General features: G+C 46.3%; 1 long non-coding RNA gene and 1 pseudogene across 2 annotated transcripts in view; both read left to right on the top strand.

Moving 5' to 3' along the window:
- Nucleotides 1–18,216, top strand: part of LOC309551435 (lysozyme C, milk isozyme-like) — a 361,460-nt pseudogene that overhangs the window by 182,524 nt on the left and 160,720 nt on the right. The gene's annotated exons all lie outside the window — the stretch shown is intronic.
- On the top strand, nucleotides 10,032–15,544 carry LOC309551545. Its single transcript, XR_014225092.1, has 3 exons — nucleotides 10,032–10,157; nucleotides 11,983–12,021; nucleotides 15,394–15,544. It is a non-coding gene; the product is annotated as an uncharacterized lncRNA (long non-coding RNA).

The following is an 18,216-nucleotide window of genomic DNA, read 5'->3' as shown; positions in this document are numbered from 1 at the left end:
TTAACACAACTAGAGAATGATCAAATAAAATGGATTCAGTATACAGAGGTTTACTTTTTCTGAGAGATATTAAAGGAACACTCTAACCACCAGTGATTTGAAGTGGTCATGGTGGTAGGAGTCAGAAACACTGCACATGCTGGGATATTTACAGTTATTTGCTGAGGGATAGTTTGCACCCCTAGCACATATGACTTAGGCAGCCAGAAAATATCATGTCCTTATTCATACATGTATGAACAAGGACATGACATATTATGACAAAACACAACTATTTATTAAAAAAACATATTGCAACAATTTACACATGCTAATGCACATATCTTTTCTACTTATTTTGCAGACTGCTGGTGTGTTGCTTTGCCGGTACTGCTGGTCATGACGTCGGGTACTGCTGGAGGAAGCAGCGGCTGCAGTAGAGAGCAGAGCCACTGCTTCCTGTATGGCTCCTGTCACAGGCTGACTGTATTTCATAACGCTCAGCCTGTGACAGAGCCGGACCTATACAGCAAGCAGCGGCTCTGTCACTGACTGCAAACATCCTAAGTCTCCCGCAGCAGCCGGGAGATCACACGGCACTTGCGGCTGTCTGTGAACCGACGGCCAAAGGCGGGAGACTATCTTGAGTTCTGCGGCCGGTGGGCCGCATTGCCTGCGGTTCCGGGCCGCAGGCTGGACATGCCTGATCTGCAGGGCAGATTTTTGGTCAACTACTATCTACTGAGAACCTCTCTGTAACCTTTTCTGGTCTCTCTTGTAGACCACCTGTCCAATGCCATATTTTACAGAGAGGCTAAATGATGCCCCTGTATATGCCACAGTCCCTGAACCGGATCACCTCTTGTTGTCCACCGCAACGGCCAGACAGATGGTCCGCTCTGTCTAGTCAGTGTGCAGCCCGCAGCTCCAACCGGCCCAGATCTCCTCTTTGCCGGGCCGGTGACAGGTGCACATCTTCTGGCCAGCCTTGCCCAGACACACATACTGCAAGATAATCAACAGCAGCAGCTTGTTGGACTTGTTAATCATGTTCGCATATGTGCCAGGCTGCCGGCGGACAGCATGGATGCCAACATCCCAGTGCCTGGTGTGAGCAGCCTCAGACATGCGGCTCGGCCTATGGCCAGTCTGGACCTGCCCTGCGGGATCCGGGATTGTGGTGTGCACGGCTGGGTTCCCTCTGAAAAAATGATACATTGTAAAACATTGTGTTTATAGTTATCTAGCAGACTTCACAATGTTGATAAACATTTGCCTGAGGCTCTTTTTTTTTTTGACAGCTGTGAGTGAGCAGAGAACAGCTCTGCAAGAATCGAGGAAGTGCCATTTTAAGATCGTGAGGGGGGGGAATGAATCGAGATCGTGATTTTTCAACAAATAATTTTCATTATAACAGAATCTAACATTTTTTTTTATAGAGAGCTGTTGTGCGCATGGATGAATCCAGAGAACTACAGATCACACAGCTTCTAAGCGCCGTGCAGGCGCAAAATAATGATGTGAAGCCAACTCTCTCTGAAGACTCTGAAAATGAAAGGTAAACTCTATTTAAGAGACAGGCCAAAATATTAATAGCTATGTACTTAGACTCTGTTGTTGCTCATGGATATTTTCTAAGAGTGTGATGTTTTCTGATGAGGATGAGGCCACAGGCAGGAGGAAGGGGGCTGAAGCAACGTCATCCTTGACTAGGTGAGGATTAAGGAAGGGGAAGGGGGTACCACCAAAAAAGGTTTTCCTTTTACGTCCTCCGACAGTCGCCGCCTCCTCTAAGTCATCACTGTTGGGTATTGACTTCCCATCCGCAGGAGTAGCTAGGCATATAGACTTAGTCCAAAGACAAAGACATTAGCATATACACACCCATGGGGGCTGTCCCATCTGGTCAATACCCCCCCTGCATCACCACTCCCAACTCAGTTTTAATCTGCCTAGCGTCAGGAGTAGTCAGGCTACCTGTGCTGGGGCTTCGGTCTCAGCCTTCCTTATCTTTTGGAATGTGTGCAAGTGGGGTTGTGAACGGCGCTACCATTTTAAAAGGTTAAGAACACTTTGGTGAGCAGTGGTATAAAATAATGAATGTGCTAAATGTGCTTTTTTAGTAAGATGAATATAAATTATAAAGTGCACATGTGACTCACAGTTTTTTTTTTTTTTTTTTACAGAGACCAGTTATAGTGAAAAAACATACCCTGTGCCTTTAAATAGTGCAATGATATAGTGCAAAGTGCTAGTGCAAAGAAAACACAAGGCTGACACAAGGCAGTGGTTTTTATTTAAAATTAAATGTACCAAGTGTAGTGTGTATCCAATCTCAAAACAAGTTAAAGGTGATTGTGCACAGTAAAGAAACCTAAATAATATGTGCTGCTGTGAGCAGAGGTAAAAAATGGGTGATAGAGCCTTTTACTTGTAAGAGATTAAAAACAAATGGGAAGGCTCCGGGTTGCAGCCACCAGCGTGACCGCTAGGTGTCGCACCCTGTATACAACCTGGTATGGCTTTTCTGCTGGGGGATACTGTTTTGGGGCTTCTCCGCTCCTTCTGATTCCCTGGTGGAATGCAGGACATCGGTTGCAACGCTCTGCGAGCTCTGCAGGTTATTGCTCTGAATTTTCCTCTGTGTTATCGCTTCTGGCCTCAGTTTATCTTCTCCTTTTGGGGTCTTCTGTCAGTATAGCTGCAGCGGTGGGTTGCACACGCCGCATCGATTTTAAAGGCACAGTAATTTGTATTTGCATTGGGGTGATGGATTCCTCCAGCTTTAGTGGGGGACCCCAGTTCTCCTGTGGCCCCACTGCGACCCGATTTGGCTGCTGTGGTAGCGACTTTGGTGGCTGATATGGAAATGCTGATGTCTGTACGCGCTGCGAGGAAGAGGCCCAGAATGTCTCTCTCTTCTGATTCAGATGGGGATATGGCTGCTGCTGCGAGCGTGCCCTTTTCAGGGTCCCGCTCATCCTTGGACCCCCCGGGGTCTGAGGGGGAGGCTGAGGTGGAGGGGGTTGATACCTCCTCCCCGGGGTCGCCTGAAGAACGGGCGACCATGAATGTGTTGAATATTTCTGTTAAGGACACCTTACATTTGGAGGATGAGCCCAGTCCTCCGGGCGTTGTGTCCTCATTCGGGACGCACAGGACCCGCAAGTCTGCGCAGGTTTTCCCCTGCCCAGCTGAGTTTCATTACACTGTTAAGGAGATGTGGCGCGCGTTAAAACGTCCATTCCTGGTACCTAGTCGGTTCAAATTGCTTTATCCTTTTGCGCCAGCTATGAAATCACGATGGTGTGTGCCTCCAAAGGTAGATCACACTGTGGCCGTGTTGAACAAGGCTACCTTGGTTCCTACTGAGGATACCCCGGTTTTCCGGGATCCCACGGACCGGCGGTTGGAGTCCTCTAGCTCGCCATTCCTATACGGTGGCGGGTTCGTTGCTCAAACCCGTTTTCGCGTCCTTTCTGGTGGCACAGGCGGTGGTTGATTGGACTAAGATGCTGAGAGGCAATCTCGTGTCTAATGGGGTCCCGCCTGCCCAGCTGGAAATGGTGGATCAGATCCACCAGGGAGTCATGTACTTGTGTGATGCAGCCTTGAATGAGGCCCCCTTGGTGGCTCGCCTCTCTAGTGCTTAACCGGCGACTGATATGGCTGAAGAGCTGGTCGGCCGACCAGTCCTCACGGAAAACGGTTGCTGATTTTCCCTATGCTGGCTCTCGCCTTTTTTGGCGAGGCATTGGATACCCTGGTGAAAGGCGTCACGGGGGGCAAGAGCACTATGCTGCCCCAGAACCCGAAGAACAAGTCTTTTCGAGGCAAGCGGGGTTCTGTGCCTAGATCCAATCAGGTGTCCTTTCGGAACCAATCCAAGGGCAAGCCCTTCAAGGCCCAGGGCAGCCAGAAGAAGCCCTGGGCGGGTAAGCAGAAGTCCGGCAATGTCGGCTCGGCGGGTCAGTCCTCCTCTGCCTAAAGGGGCGCCCTCACCCATTTCTGGGGTGGGGGGACGTTTGCGCGGTTTCCTCCAACCTTGGCTGCTCCGGGTATCGGAAAGGTGGGTTCAGGAAATCATTCGATCGGGTTACAAGATCGAATTCCTTTCCAGGCCGGCGGACAGATTTTTTCCCTCAAATCTTCACTTGTCTCCGGGGCGTCTGCAGGACCTGCACCAAGCGGTGCAGGACCTTCTGTCTCAGGGGGTGATTGTGCCTCATCGGGACAGGTTTCGGGGATTTTATTCCAATCGGTTCACTGTGCCCAGAAAGGAGGGCAAAGTGCGTCCTATTCTGGACCTGAAATCGCTGAACCGCTTCGTGTCCTCTCCGTGTGTGTTCGGAAGTTCCGTATGGAGTCTCTCCGTTCGGTGGTGGCCTCCCTGAGTCCAGGGGAATTCCTGGCCTCGATCTGAAGGATGCGTATCTACACATCCCCATTTTCGAGGGTCATCAGCAGTACCTTCGGTTCGCTATCGCAGAGGACCACTACCAGTTTGTGGCGTTACCTTTCGGTCTCGCTTCGGCACCCAGGGTTTTCACCAAAGTGCTGGCGCCGGTTCTGGGCCTGCTGAGGGCACAGGGCATTGCGGTCTTGGGTTACCTGGACGATCTCCTTTTGAGGGCACGTGCCAGCCAGGACCTAGTGCGTGATCTGTCCCTCACGGTACAGACGCTTCAGGAGTTCGGATGGACCATCAACGTTCAAAAATCGGCGTTGCCTCCATCGGTTCGTCTTCCCTATCTGGGAATGATTCTGGACTCTGCTCAGGCAAAGGTGTTCTTGCCGGAGGGCAAGCTCCGGACCTTGCAGGACGAGATCAGGTCCCTCAGGGACAACCCGTCCTCGTCACTCAGAACCTGTATGAGGTCTCTGGGGTTGATGGTGTCTGCCTTCGAGGCGATCCCCTTTGCTCAGTTTCACACGCGGGCTCTCCAGACGGAGATCCTGACCAGGTGGGACAGACTGCCTCAGTCCCTGGATCTGAGTGTCTCCTTGAGTCTTCAGACCAGATTGGCTCTTCTGTGGTGGCTCCAGTCCCCGTCGGTGGCGGAAGGCAAGTCCTTCCGTCCGTTGGTGTGGACGGTGATTACCACGGATGCCAGCCTGTCGGCTGGGGTGGAGTCCTGGGCAACCTGTCTGCCCAGGGCACTTGGTCGGAAGGAAGAGTCCTCCCTCCCGATAAATGTGCTGGAATTGCGAGCGATCAAACTCTGTCTTTTCCAGTGGTCGGACCGTCTCCGGGGCCTGCCTGTCCGAGTACAGACGGACAATGCTACCGCGGTGGCTTACATCAACCACCAAGGGGGCACCAGGAGTGCTCGGGCAGCCCGGGAGGTGACCGACATTCTGTCTTGGGCCGAGACTCATGTATCTGCGATCTCAGCAGTTCACATTCCAGGTGTGGAAAATTGGCAGGCCGACTATCTGAGCCGCCAGACCCTGGACCAGGGGGAATGGTCCCTACACCCGGAGGTCTTTCAAATGCTGTGTGCGAGGTGGGGATCCCCGGACGTGGATCTGTTCGCATCTCTGCTAAACCGAAAGGTGGAAAGGTTCGTGGCAAGAACACGCGATCCTCTGGCAGTCGCCTCGGATGCGTTGGTGGCCCCTTGGCATCAGTATCGTCTGATGTATGCCTTTCCCCCCGATTCAGTTGCTATCCAGGTTCCTCCGCAGGTTAGCCTCGGAACCGCACCTGGTGATTCTGGTGGCTCTGGACTGGCCACGCCGGTCCTGGTACGCCGACATTGTTCATCTGGCAGTGGCGCCTTTGTGACGTCTGCCTCTGCGGGAAGATCTCCTGTCTCAAGGACCGATCTTCCATCCTGCTTTACAGTCGCTGGCTTTAACGGCCTGGCTGTTGAGACCCAGGTCCTGAGGGACAAGGGTCTCTCCCCTGAGGTTATTCCTACTCTAATCAAGGCTAGGAAATCGTCCTGGTGTGAGTCCAGGGGGTTCTCCCCTCGCTCGTACTCGGTGTCGAGAGTGTTAGCTTTCCTCCAGTCTGGAGTGGATCAGCGCTTGGCGCTGGCCACGATAAAGGGCCAGGTGTCGGCACTGGCTGTCCTTTTCCAACGCCCTGTGGCATCTCATTCCTTGATTCGCACCTTCATTCAAGGTGTGCGACATTTGGCTCCTCCCAGGAAGGAGCCTTTACCTCCATGGGACTTGAACTTGGTTCTGTCCATGTTACAGTGTGCTCCTTTTGAAAACATCAGGGAGATATCGTTGCCTCTGCTGTCGAAAAAGGTTGCTTTTCTAGTGGCGATCACTTCGGCTCGCAGAGTATCGGAATTGGCGGCGTTGTCTTGCCGTTCCCCTTACTTGATAATTCACAAGGATAAGGTGGTTTTGCGACCACCCCCATCCTTCCTTCCCAAGGTGATCACTGAGTTTCACCTTAATGAGGACATTGTCCTGCCTTCGCTTTGCAAGAAGCCTAAACATCCGAAGGAGATTGCCTTGCATTCCTTGGATGTTGTCAGGGCGATCAGGGTTTACCTGTCGTCTACGGAATCCTTTTGGAAGACGGATTCCCTATTTGTCCTTCCTGAGGGACCTCGGAAGGGCATGGCTGCGTCTGCAGCGACTATTGCCAAATGGATCAGACAGACCATTGAACAGGCTTATGCCTTGAAGGAATGGGTTCCGCCCTTCCCTGTTAAGGCGCACTCTACCAGATCTTTGAGTGCGTCCTGGGCTTATTGGCATCAGGCCTCGGTGGCCCAGGTGTGCAAGGCTGCGACTTGGTCGTCGGTGCACACCTTTTCCAAATTCTACAAAGTAGATGTTCTGGCATCAGCTGATGCTTCCTTTGGCCGCAAAGTTCTCAGTGCGGCAGTGCCATGAAGGACCCTTGTTTTTTTCTGGGTCCCTGGCTGTTGGTGTTTGCTTTCCTGGGCTGTTGCTCCTGTTGAGCATTGTTTTTTTCTGTTGCCCAGAAAGTTATCTTACTGTGTGTGTAAGATTCCTTTCTCTGATGTGGGTACTGCATTGCCTTTTCTCCCGCCCCTCATGTCTATACTGCTTTGGGACATCCCAATAGTGATGACTTAGAGGAGGCGGCGACTGTCGGAGGACGTAAGAGAAAACTGAATTTTTGTAAAATCTTACCTGTAAAATTCCTTTCTCTGAGTTCTCCGACAGTCGCCGCCCCCGCCCCTCTTTAGGGGTTCTTATTACCTACTGCTATGCTACCAAACTGAGTTGGGAGTGGTGATGCAGGGGGGGTATTGACCAGATGGGACAGCCCCCATGGGTGTGTATATGCTAATGTCTTTGTCTTTGGACTAAGTCTATATGCCTAGCTACTCCTGCGGATGGGAAGTCAATACCCAACAGTGATGACTTAGAGGAGGCGGCGACTGTCGGAGGACTCAGAGAAAGGAATTTTACAGGTAAGATTTTACAAAAATTCCATTTTTTTTGCTGCAGTGGGCATCAGGGTGACCTTTTATTTTCAGCTAAGGGTCCACTTTAAAGTAATTGTAAACGATCACTTTGTAAAACATTCTATTCAGTTTAAAATAGAAATGAAAGGAAAAATATTTGTGTATAGATATTATAAAAAACAAAATATATCTGTGCTTGGTTGAAAAATTAGAGTTGCCAGCCAGCACCAACAGGCTTGATCGTACACCCACAATACAAATGAAAAACAATGGGTGCAGCGCCAACAAAGTCCTGTTAAACACTTTATGTAAAGTCCCCACATTGCAAAGATGTTGAAGGAAATCCCTGCACCAACTGTTGTGAGAAGAGAGCACACATCACCACTGTGGGAAAGAAGGGCAATCCTGCTTACCAAACGATGTTGACCCTCAGATTATAGAGAGGTCAATAACTGTATATAAGAAGACAGGACTTGATGGATCCACAACTAAGCCAGGCACGCCTCTGAAGACGTTTTAATGTGATGAAACGCGTAAAGCGACTACAACGACATGACGTAAGCACGCTATACGCCACAGCCATCTTTTTACTATACTGACACACTTGTGATGGTATTTATTCAATGTGAGTGTAGTTTTGTTACAATAAATTAGTGCGTCTAGCCTTTTTAGAACTATTACACCAATGTAGCATTTTATATCTTTGAAGTTTGTTTCTCATGGTCCCATACGCTGCTTCATGAGTGGAAGTTCACAATGCTATGAGTGTGGAGTGTACCTGGTTCTAGATACTGCAGTGGAGGATGCTTTGTGTGCCTGGGTTAGTTGTGGATCCATCAAGTCCTGGCTTCTTATATGCAGGTATTGACCTCCCTATAATCTGGGGGTCAACATAATTCTGTAAGCAGGATTGCCCCTCTTTCCCACAGTTGTGACGTGTGCGCTCTTCTCACAACAGTTGGTGCGGGGATTTCCTTTAACATCTTTGCTATTTGCAATATGTGAACTTTACATATAGTGTATAGATATTAAAAAGCATGAACAATACTCCCCCCCCCCTTTTTTTAACCACTTGTCCGCCGGTCACTCGGCGATCGTCGGGGGAGAGGGAGAAAGGCAGGCAGCTTGTGTAAACAAGCTGCCTGTCATTCTCCCCTGTGTATGAAGGATGATCATACGGTTCTACTATGTAGAACCGTTGATCACTGTTCATACATAGGAAGCCACAGCCAATCACAGTAGAAAGCATGCCCCTAGGGACACACATAGCCCCGCCCTTTCTAAAAAAGTTAACCCCTTCACTGCCAGTGTATTTTTACAGTAACAGTGCATATGTATAGCACTGATTACTGTAGAAATGTCACTGGTAACCCCAAAAGGGTAAAAAATGTCAGTCAAGGGTCCGATCTGTCTGCCGCAATGTCGCAGTACCGCAAAAAAAATTGCAGATCCCCGCCATTACGCGTTTAAAAAAAAAAACAACAAAAATGACAAAAATCTTTCCCTTTGTTAGTAAACGCGATAACTTTTGCGCAAACCAATCAAAATACGCTTTTTGCGATTTTTTTTTTTTTTTTACCAAACATAGGTAGCATAAAACAAATTGGCCGAAAATGTTAAAAAATTTACATTTTTACATTTTTTTGGGGGGAATTTCATATAAAAAAATTTGAAAAATATTGCTATTTTTGCAAAATTTACGCTCTCTTTTTGTTTATAGCGCATGATCAAAAAATCGCACAGGTGATCAAATACCACCAAAAGAAAGCTCTGTTTGTGGGAAAAAAAGGACGCCAAATTTGTTTAGATACAGAGTCGCACGACCATTCAATTGTCCGTTAAAGTCACGCAGTGCCGAATCGCAAAATACCCCCTGGTCAGGAAGGGGGTAAAATCTTCTGGGGCTTAAGTGGTTAAGTGATCACATTCCCTCTGTTATCAGCTGCATAAAAGCTGGGGGGAGGAGCAGCAACAGTACACTGAGCTTTGCAGTGAATGGCTGTGCAGGGGAGGCATGTCAGGACAAGTCTGGTTATTGGACGAGGGTAGGCCAAGTTCCCAGCACAGCTAAAAAAACTGACCAAGGTGTCCTATCCTGCTTGGTGTGGTCAGTTTTAATAGGAAATAGAGAGACTGGAATGAACACCAGGGATTTCACATAAAGAAATCCATAGAAAGAGAACAGGATACTTTCTCATACAAGTACGTGGGATAGCAGACGCATTTCAGGAATATGAAATGTTGGGGTAACAAACACTTTAAGTCCAAATGAAATCGGTCATCTTTAATGTGAGCTTACCCTAGAAATGTAACAGTACTGAAGTGCAGGCACCTTGTGCTCCCAGATTCTTGTGTGAGTCTTTAAATCAATCCCTGTTCACTTTATAAGTTTATAGGAAAATTTTCTTTATCGTGTAAAAGTTTGTGTATGTCTTTTAGGCAAAAACTGCAGAAATTAATTCATTACTCTTAATTGGTCACCTGTAAAGTCTATTTTAAAAATCTCCGGAGTGTCTGGCTGATTAATATTACATCACTTTGTGTCGCTCCATTCATTTTTGTATATAATTATTATATAATATTATATTTTTCAGAAACGATACCCCATCTCAACTTGGAGAGACTGCATTTAAAGAAAAAGATGCTTGGGATGAGGATGATGACGGTGAATATGCATGTGTTGCTGAGTGCTATAGGGGAAATACAGCCTTGGACCAACAACTTAAAGAAGAGCTGCAGAGGAAAAAAACAAATCCCACATACGCTGAAATGCTGGTGATTCATTTTAGAGCCTTTATACCCTTCATAAAATATATGCATTAAATGAAATGACTATCATTATTCACAACTGGACAAGGAATTGTGTACTTGTTTGTAAACTAGATATTTGACATTTATGAAAAAGTGCAGCCTAATGCTCTGTCTGTGGATTGAAAGCCAGAAAACCCAGTGATATTACTGGACAATATGCAGTGCATCATCCACAGCTCTCCTGTGTCCTCCTTGCTCCTCCCCGTCTGTCAGCTCTGTTCTCTCCATGATCCTCCCTTCCTGCTGCTCTCATATCTATACTATGATCATGCCATCCCCTCTGCTATATAATACTATATGTGCCTGTGAGATATATAAAAAAATGGCGACTATACCTTTTCTGAGAACACCTCCTGGCACTTACGTGACTCCTCAGTTCTCTCCTCTCTCCTCCACCTCCTCCCCAGCTGTAAGCCGGGAAGAGGGGAGAGCCGAGGAATCACGTGAGCGCCGGGAGATGCTCTGAGATGAGGCATGATCATAGTATACTGGATTAACAACTTTTTTAACTGCTATCCAGGACTTGGCTCTGTTGGAGAGGTTTTATCTCATTTACTCTCCCAGTAACTTGACAGGCAGTGAGAGAGAATCTGCAACAGACGGCAAGAAATAGCTGATAGGGACTCTATATTCTACTAGAAATCTAAAAGCTTCAATAGCTGCACAAACAGAAATACAAATGTTTTCCTATCTTCTGTTCTGTCCAGGTATATTTATTTAACCACTTTCCACTTAACCACTTTCCACCCAAGGCACTTGTGACTCTTCTCTCCTACATGTAAAAATCATACATTTCTCTTTCGTTCCTTGGACACAGCTCCTGGTCTTCTTAACCATTGGGTTATACTGCCCCCTACAGGAGTAGAACACCAGGCAAAAAAAAGGTCTGGCTATGCCTATGGGCAGTCCCAGGGGGTATACTCCCTCTCTCTGCTATAGGTACTTCGTTTTTTTTCTTTTTTTTCTGCCTAGTCCGGGGTAAAGACCTAGTTCCTTGCTGGGATCTCTGGTCCTGGCAATTTTTAGATTTTTTTTTTTTCTTCTTCTTTTTTCCCTGTGAGATCTACAATCAACTGCCGGACTGGGCGATGGGCTGGATAATCTTTAAATCACTTTAAAGTGAACTTTTGAAAAAAAAAAAAAAAAGCTGCGTTTAAAGTGATTGTAAAGTTGTTTTATTTATTTATTTTTCTATTAAATTGCAAAATAAACTGTGCAGTTTATTTTGCACAGGGTAGCCCAGATCCTCCTCTTCTCGGGTCCCTGGCTGGAGCTCTTGGCCCTTCCCTCCTGTTGAGTGCCCCCACATGAACCGAGCTGCTGTTCGGCCCTGCTCCCTCTCTCTCCTGATTAGTTAACTGAGTTTGACAGCAGTGGGAGCCAATGGCGCCGCTGCTGTCTCAGCCAATCAGGAGAGAGAGCGAGTTTGGAGGGCTGGATAGATACATTGCTGGATGCTCAGGTAAGTATTAGGGGGTGCTGGGGAGGCTGCTGCACACAGGTTTTTTTTTTCATCTTAATGTATAGAATGCATTAAGATAAACATTCTGACTTTACAACCTCTTTAAAGTGCATTTCTCCTCCCCCATTTTTTTTTTTTTTTTTTATAATTCAGTGATTTGAGGGTGCTGGTGTAAAAAGTTGACCATCCATTTTAGTACTTTTCCAAAGTCCTAATGTGCTATGAAATATACTAGCTTGCTGGATCATTGTGTATTTGTTCATAACTTATATTTATACCTTGTACTTGTACTTTCTTTAGTGATTTTGTTTTGTTTTGTTTTTCTAGCGGTTCCGTGAAAAGTTACCTTCATACACTATGAGAGAGGTGAGCAAATATGATCAAATATATTTTTTTGTCTGTATTGTGGCTAATGGAAATATTTTAATAAACAAAAATGTGTTTTATAATATTACCAATATTGCCATACAGGGAACAGAATTCTCTTGATAGAGCAGTGTTCAGTGCAACCTGTCAGACCACAAGAGTGTCAGGTCACTGCTTTTTGTGAAGGAGCCATGGTTTGATTATTTGATGTTAGCAATTAAAGTGAAACAGACCCATATTTATTACTGTATATAAAACCTGACTGCATTACAGTAATAAATTGTGAGGTTTCTATTGGGCTTTAATTTTTTTAGTAACTAATAAGTGTAAGATAGTAGTCTAAAGTGTCTCTTTAGTGCAGCCTAAAAAAATGCTCTCGGCAGAGCTTATATTATATAGTATCAGTGGGGATTAAAAGAGTTTTGGACTGTACATTGATGAGGTGATGTTAAATTAACTTCAGTGCAGTCAGACTAACATGCTGCCAAGTGTCCCGCCTTAAAGTCACTGTGTTAATACTTTTCAACTTTACCGGCTTAATCGTAGAGATGTTGTGTCATCAGTGTGTGATCTGCCATATTTCTGATACAGGGTATTGAGCAAACACGTGTTTATGAGCAAGTACCTTGCGATGGGACAGTGCAATGGATATGGGGTGCTTGGATTGGTAGTATTATGCTCTCTACTAATTGGTGGCAGTGGTCATGTGGTTGGAATTGCGTACTTCCACCAAGCTCTACAACTCACTATTCATGTGTTAGAACTCAGTCAGGGCACAGCCTTTGCAGGTCTATTGACCCAACTTTGGTTGTGGGTTGTTACTATACCATGACACAATAACACTGCATGTTTTCATGCCTTTAGCTATTAAAGTGAACCTGGTCTAAATGTTTTTGCAGCTGTAGTTCAAGTGACACTGCAAAGAGATATTTCCTTATCGAACTTCACAAGGTACTTTTTATTCATGACTACTTTAGGGTATGTTTCTACCTTCAGGTGACTGGACACTGGCCCAAAAAAAAAAAAAACAGGAATTCTCATCCTAGGTTTAACCCCTTCCACCCCAGCTAAGCCTTAGTTTTTAGCAAATGACCTTTTAGGTGATGGATTTACCTACAGATGTCTCTCTGAATATTTTACTTGTATGGGATTTTGTACTCTATTTCTGGCTTATTTGAAACACCACTGCTAGGGTAGGGAAAGGCTTCATCCAGATCGGGCACCTAAAGAGTAACTGTACCCGGAGCTCGAATGCAAGAGTGGGAACAGCCTGTAATGTTGCTGGTCGGTGCTGGATCTCATGGTCAAAGATCTCCACAATGTATTTGGAGACCTTGCTAGCAGGGCACTTTTACAGGTCCTGCACAATGATCCCCCTGGAGGGGGTTCTAAGTCCCGGAAGTTCTTGAGGGGGCAAGCCCGCCGTCAGAGGTGAAGATTTGGCTTTTTCGCACTGTAGCATAGTGTGCGGAGTGCCTCTGTGGTGAAGCATGTAACAGCTTATTCCCCTGTGTTCCCAGTACAATTTTACATGCAGAACAAATACACCGCAGTAACAGTATTCAAAAGGAACGGACTGGTTTGGTGGCTTCATCGCTGCACATCTCTGCACAACACCATTTAGTCTGTTCCACTGGCATCGTAACGTGTGATCACATCATAGCTCTGGGGTTCAGCTACTCTCAGCCACAGTGTTCAAAAGGAAAGGACTGGTTTGGTGGCTTCAGCGCTGCACATCTCTGCACAACATTATTTAGTCTGTTCGACTGGCATCGTAACGTGTGATCACATCATAGCTCTGGGGTTCAGCTACTCTCAGCCACAGTCCATGTGCAGCTGCAATAGTCCTCAGCATTAGGACACTGCAGATAATATAGGGGGTGACTTGCTGATAAGGTGTCTGACTTGGGTTGACACTTCTCTTAGCTGGCTAGCTGTTCATATAGGGTTTTAAAGACCTAAACCCTCAGCAAGCCATTGCCTTATGCAAGCAGTGAGTTTTGGGTGGGGAGGGGGGCTTGGGGACAATGTGGTGGGGTCCCAAATTTCTCTATCGGGTAGGGAGGACCCTCTACAAATTCTTCCTCTAATAGCTCCCCTAAGGGTCAGATTAGCTCTGAATTCCTTCCCTTATCTGGTAGTTTTACCTCAAGGGCACAATCGCCATCCTTTGTGTCGATGGAGGAATTTTCTGCTGCCGTTTTCTAGTTTCCTGGACTGACTCAAGGGTTCTCACTGGCTTGGAATGCTTGGAGTGAAAGTAGGGGGGTGCTCTCCTTCCCCTCCCCTTTTGTGGGAAAGGTGAGGTGTCAGAGGATCAACCTCAAGAGGAGGAAGGTGTTGAGGAATGGGATAGGTCTCTGTGGATAGGTCCTTCCAGGAGGGATCTCAGGATCTGGTTCTGGCTCTGACACAGAAGACCACAGTGGGGTTCCTCACGGACATGGTGAGCAATAACTTGGAAGTTTCTACTTCCGGAGTCCTCTTCTCCTAAAGTCACTGGATTTGGGTCCAGGCGGCTGTCTAAACAATCTAAATCTTTTTCAAGACACCCTCACTTGCAGTAAAAGATGTTTGCTAATTGAACTCGCCTGAATGGGAGTTTTTTTCACCACGGAAGCAATTTGCTTTACAGTATCTTTTTATGGAGGAGCCATTTTACAAGAAATTGGGGTTCTCCAGCTGTTGAGCTAGTTATTTACTACTTGACTAAGATCCTGACCGTCCTGGATGAGATTCTATTCTTCAAGGATGCTAGAGATAAGAGGATAGAGGTCCTTTTTAAGATGGCCTCCTCTCTGTTGGGATCAGCTTTAAAGTCCTCTTTTGCTGAGGTAGGACGTTTGCCAGGCCCTCAAAGTTTGGGCAAAGCATTGAGTTTTTCAGTGGATGCCTTGGGGAAACTTGAGAAAGGCAGCTTTCCTGAATGGGCACCATTTCTGTCCAATGAGAAGGATCATATGGCTTAACGCCTGGAGTTATTTAGGTTTCATCCTTGGCATGGTACAGGTGAAGGAACTGCTTCTGCAGAAGGGCTGTTCTCTTTGATTCCAAGGTAAAGTCCCTGATGTTGGAAAGATCAAATGCAGTCTCCAGTTTTGGGCAAAAAAATCCTGCAGGCAGCTTTGTAATGGGATTTTCCCCCAATCTGTTTTGGACGTGTTGTCCTTGTTGCTGTGTTGCACGCCCCTCAAGTTCAGTGCTTTGGGGCATCCTAAGTAGTCATGAATATGAAGTACCCTGTGTCCTGTGATGTACTCAAAGTAAATGATTTTACAGGTAAGCCAACAATTCTAATGTTTTACTTGTCAAGTTGCATTTCTTTAAATGTACTGCATGTTAATGTTTATCTAAGCTGTTTTCTATTTTTAGGAGATCGTTAAAATAATAAACACCAATCAAGTGACAGTTATTAGTGGTGAGACTGGGTGTGGAAAAACTACCCAAGTGACGCAGTTTATTCTGGATGACCATATCATTAGAGGCAATGGGTCTATATGCAACATTGTCTGCACTCAACCAAGGAGAATAAGTGCAATATCCGTGAGTTATTATAACTACGTTCTCAACAAATTTCTTTTTTTTTTTTGAGTGGCCGCGTTAAGTTAAACAAATTAGAGGCTTTATGATGGTCGGGTTGTTTTCACGTTGTAGAAAACGTTATTGTAATACTAGGATATGTATTGTATGTATGTATGTATGTATGTATGTATGTATGTATGTATGTATGTATGTATGTATTTTTTAGAATAAATCTAAAGCATAGATTTGCTTTATGTTAAGAGATGCGTTTTACCATTGCACAAATACTAAATAGGAACTTGTTATGTTTGGTTATTTTATCAAATACATGTATATTGTTATATTTTTGTATGCATATATGTAATAAATGTTATCTTTTAGATGATTGTTGTACTTATTTCCATCAAGATCAGCACCTATTATTAGCCTCTAAAGTCCCAATTTTTTCGAGAGGTTGAGAGACCCCATTGTTTTGTGGGACTCTCTCATTCCCCTCTTCCTCCTACTCAATATTAATACATCTCGCTTGACAAAACCGCTATTTGCATATTTATGAGTTGAACAGTGTATTTGTTTAGTGAAATTCTTACTTTTAAAACTGCTGCCTGTGCGTTGTCATCTTTAGTAAGGGCATCTGAAGCCGCAGTGTAAGACTTAGTGACCTTCTTCCTGCTTGGTGTTCATTCTGGCTACCCAGAATGCAGCAGGAAATCCCGCACATGGGCAGTACTATGCTTTAGGCATAGTACAGGTTGCTATAGAGACGTCGGCTCTGGAGGAAGTTTCCGCCCTCTAGATCTCTTCCCCTCCTCCCGGAAGACACAAGAGAGAGAGAGAGAGTCAGATAGAAACACACTGCCAGCTATTATGGTTAGATAAGCTCTTGTCTGGCTGATGGGGAACTTTAATGTAACGGATGGATGGCAGCACTATGAATGGGGGCAGCATGGTTATTGTGGCAGCAACGCTGTGATGGCACCCTTTGATTTGGGGCAGCATTGTGGAAGTATGGCTGGATCGATGTAACACAGTGATGGGGGCAGGACAGTGATGGGGTCTGCAATATGCATTGATGGATGGATGTCACACTGTTATGGGGTCAGCACTGTTGATGGATGCATGTCACACTGTTATGGGGTCAGCACTGTGATGGGGTAATCACTGTTGATGGATGGATGTCACACTGTATTGCGGTCAGCACTGTGCATGCATGGATGGATGGATGGATGCATTTCACACTGTGATGGGGTCAGCACTTTGCATGGATGGATGCTTGTCACACTGTGATGGGGTCAGCACTGTGATGGGGTCAGCACTGTTGATGGATGGATGTCACACTGTAATGGGGTCAGCACATGGTATATGTGTGTGTGTGTGTGTATAATATATATATTTTTTGTAATATAGAGAGAGAGAGAGATTTTGAAGATATTAATTATTTGATAGCGTATTAAAAATGATGTAAGGTGAGCTACCATGGCTGTCATTCAAAATCTGTAATTTTTAAAAAGTATATTAAAAGTGTATATTTAAAAAAATTGCAATGAATGTGCCCCCATCAGAGTTGCCCTCTAATTGCACGGACAAAAATGTTACCATCACATTGCCCTAAATAGAATATCACCCACCACATTTCACCAATAATAATGCCCCCATCACAGGTCTGCTTTCACAATACTGCCATCACATTTCCCCCATCACAGTGCTGCTATGTTATTGCCCACCATCACAGTGCGACATACACACAGTGATGCCACCAATAGCAGTGCCATCATATCGCTACCCCCTTTACATTGTGCCCCTTTACATTGTGTCCCGTGCGGTGAGAGTTCCCCTTTACATTGTGTCCCTGTGCGGTGAGAGTGCCCCTTTACATTGTCTCCCCGTGCGGTGAGAGTGCCCCTTTACATTGTGTCCCCGTGCGGTGAGAGTGCGCCTTTAATTTGTCCCCTGTGCGGCGAGAGTGCCCCTTTACATTGTGTCCCCTGTGCGGTGAGAGTGCCCCTTTAATTTGTCCCCTGTGCGGTGAGAGTGCCCCTTTACATTGTGTCCCCTGTGCAGTGAGAGTGCCCCTTTACATTGTGTCCCCTGTGCAGTGAGATGTCCCCTTTACATTGTGTCCCCTGTGCAGTGAGATGTCCCCTTTACATTGTGTCCCCTGTGCAGTGAGAGTGCCCCTTTACATTGTGTCCCTGTGCGGTGAGAGTGCGCCTTTACATTGTCTCCCCGTGCGGTGAGAGTGCCCCTTTACATTGTCTCCCCGTGCGGTGAGAGTGCCCCTTTACATTGTGTCCCCTGTGCGGTGAGTGTGCCCCTTTAATTTGTCCCCTGTGCGGCGAGAGTGCCCCTTTACATTGTGTCCCCTGTGCGGTGAGAGTGCCCCTTTAATTCGTCCCCTGTGCGGTGAGAGTTCCCCTTTACATTGTGTCCCCTGTGCGGTGAGAGTGCCCCTTTACATTGTGTCCCCTGTGCGGTGAGAGTGCCCCTTTAATATGTCCCCTGTGCGGTGAGAGTTCCCCCTTTAATTTGTCCCCTGTGCGGTGAGAGTGCCCTTTTAATTTGTCCCCTGTGCGGTGAGAGTGCCCCTTTAATTTGTCCCCTGTGCGGTGAGAGTGCCTCTTTACATTGTGTCCCCTGTGCGGTGAGAGTGCCCCTTTACATTGTGTCCCGTGC

Source organism: Pelophylax lessonae, assembly GCF_965119305.1.
Source record: "Pelophylax lessonae genome assembly, chromosome: 3".
Lineage (NCBI taxonomy): Eukaryota > Metazoa > Chordata > Amphibia > Anura > Ranidae > Pelophylax > Pelophylax lessonae.
The sequence above is the reverse complement of the archived record's forward strand: the minus strand, read 5'-3'. Positions and strand labels throughout refer to the sequence as shown.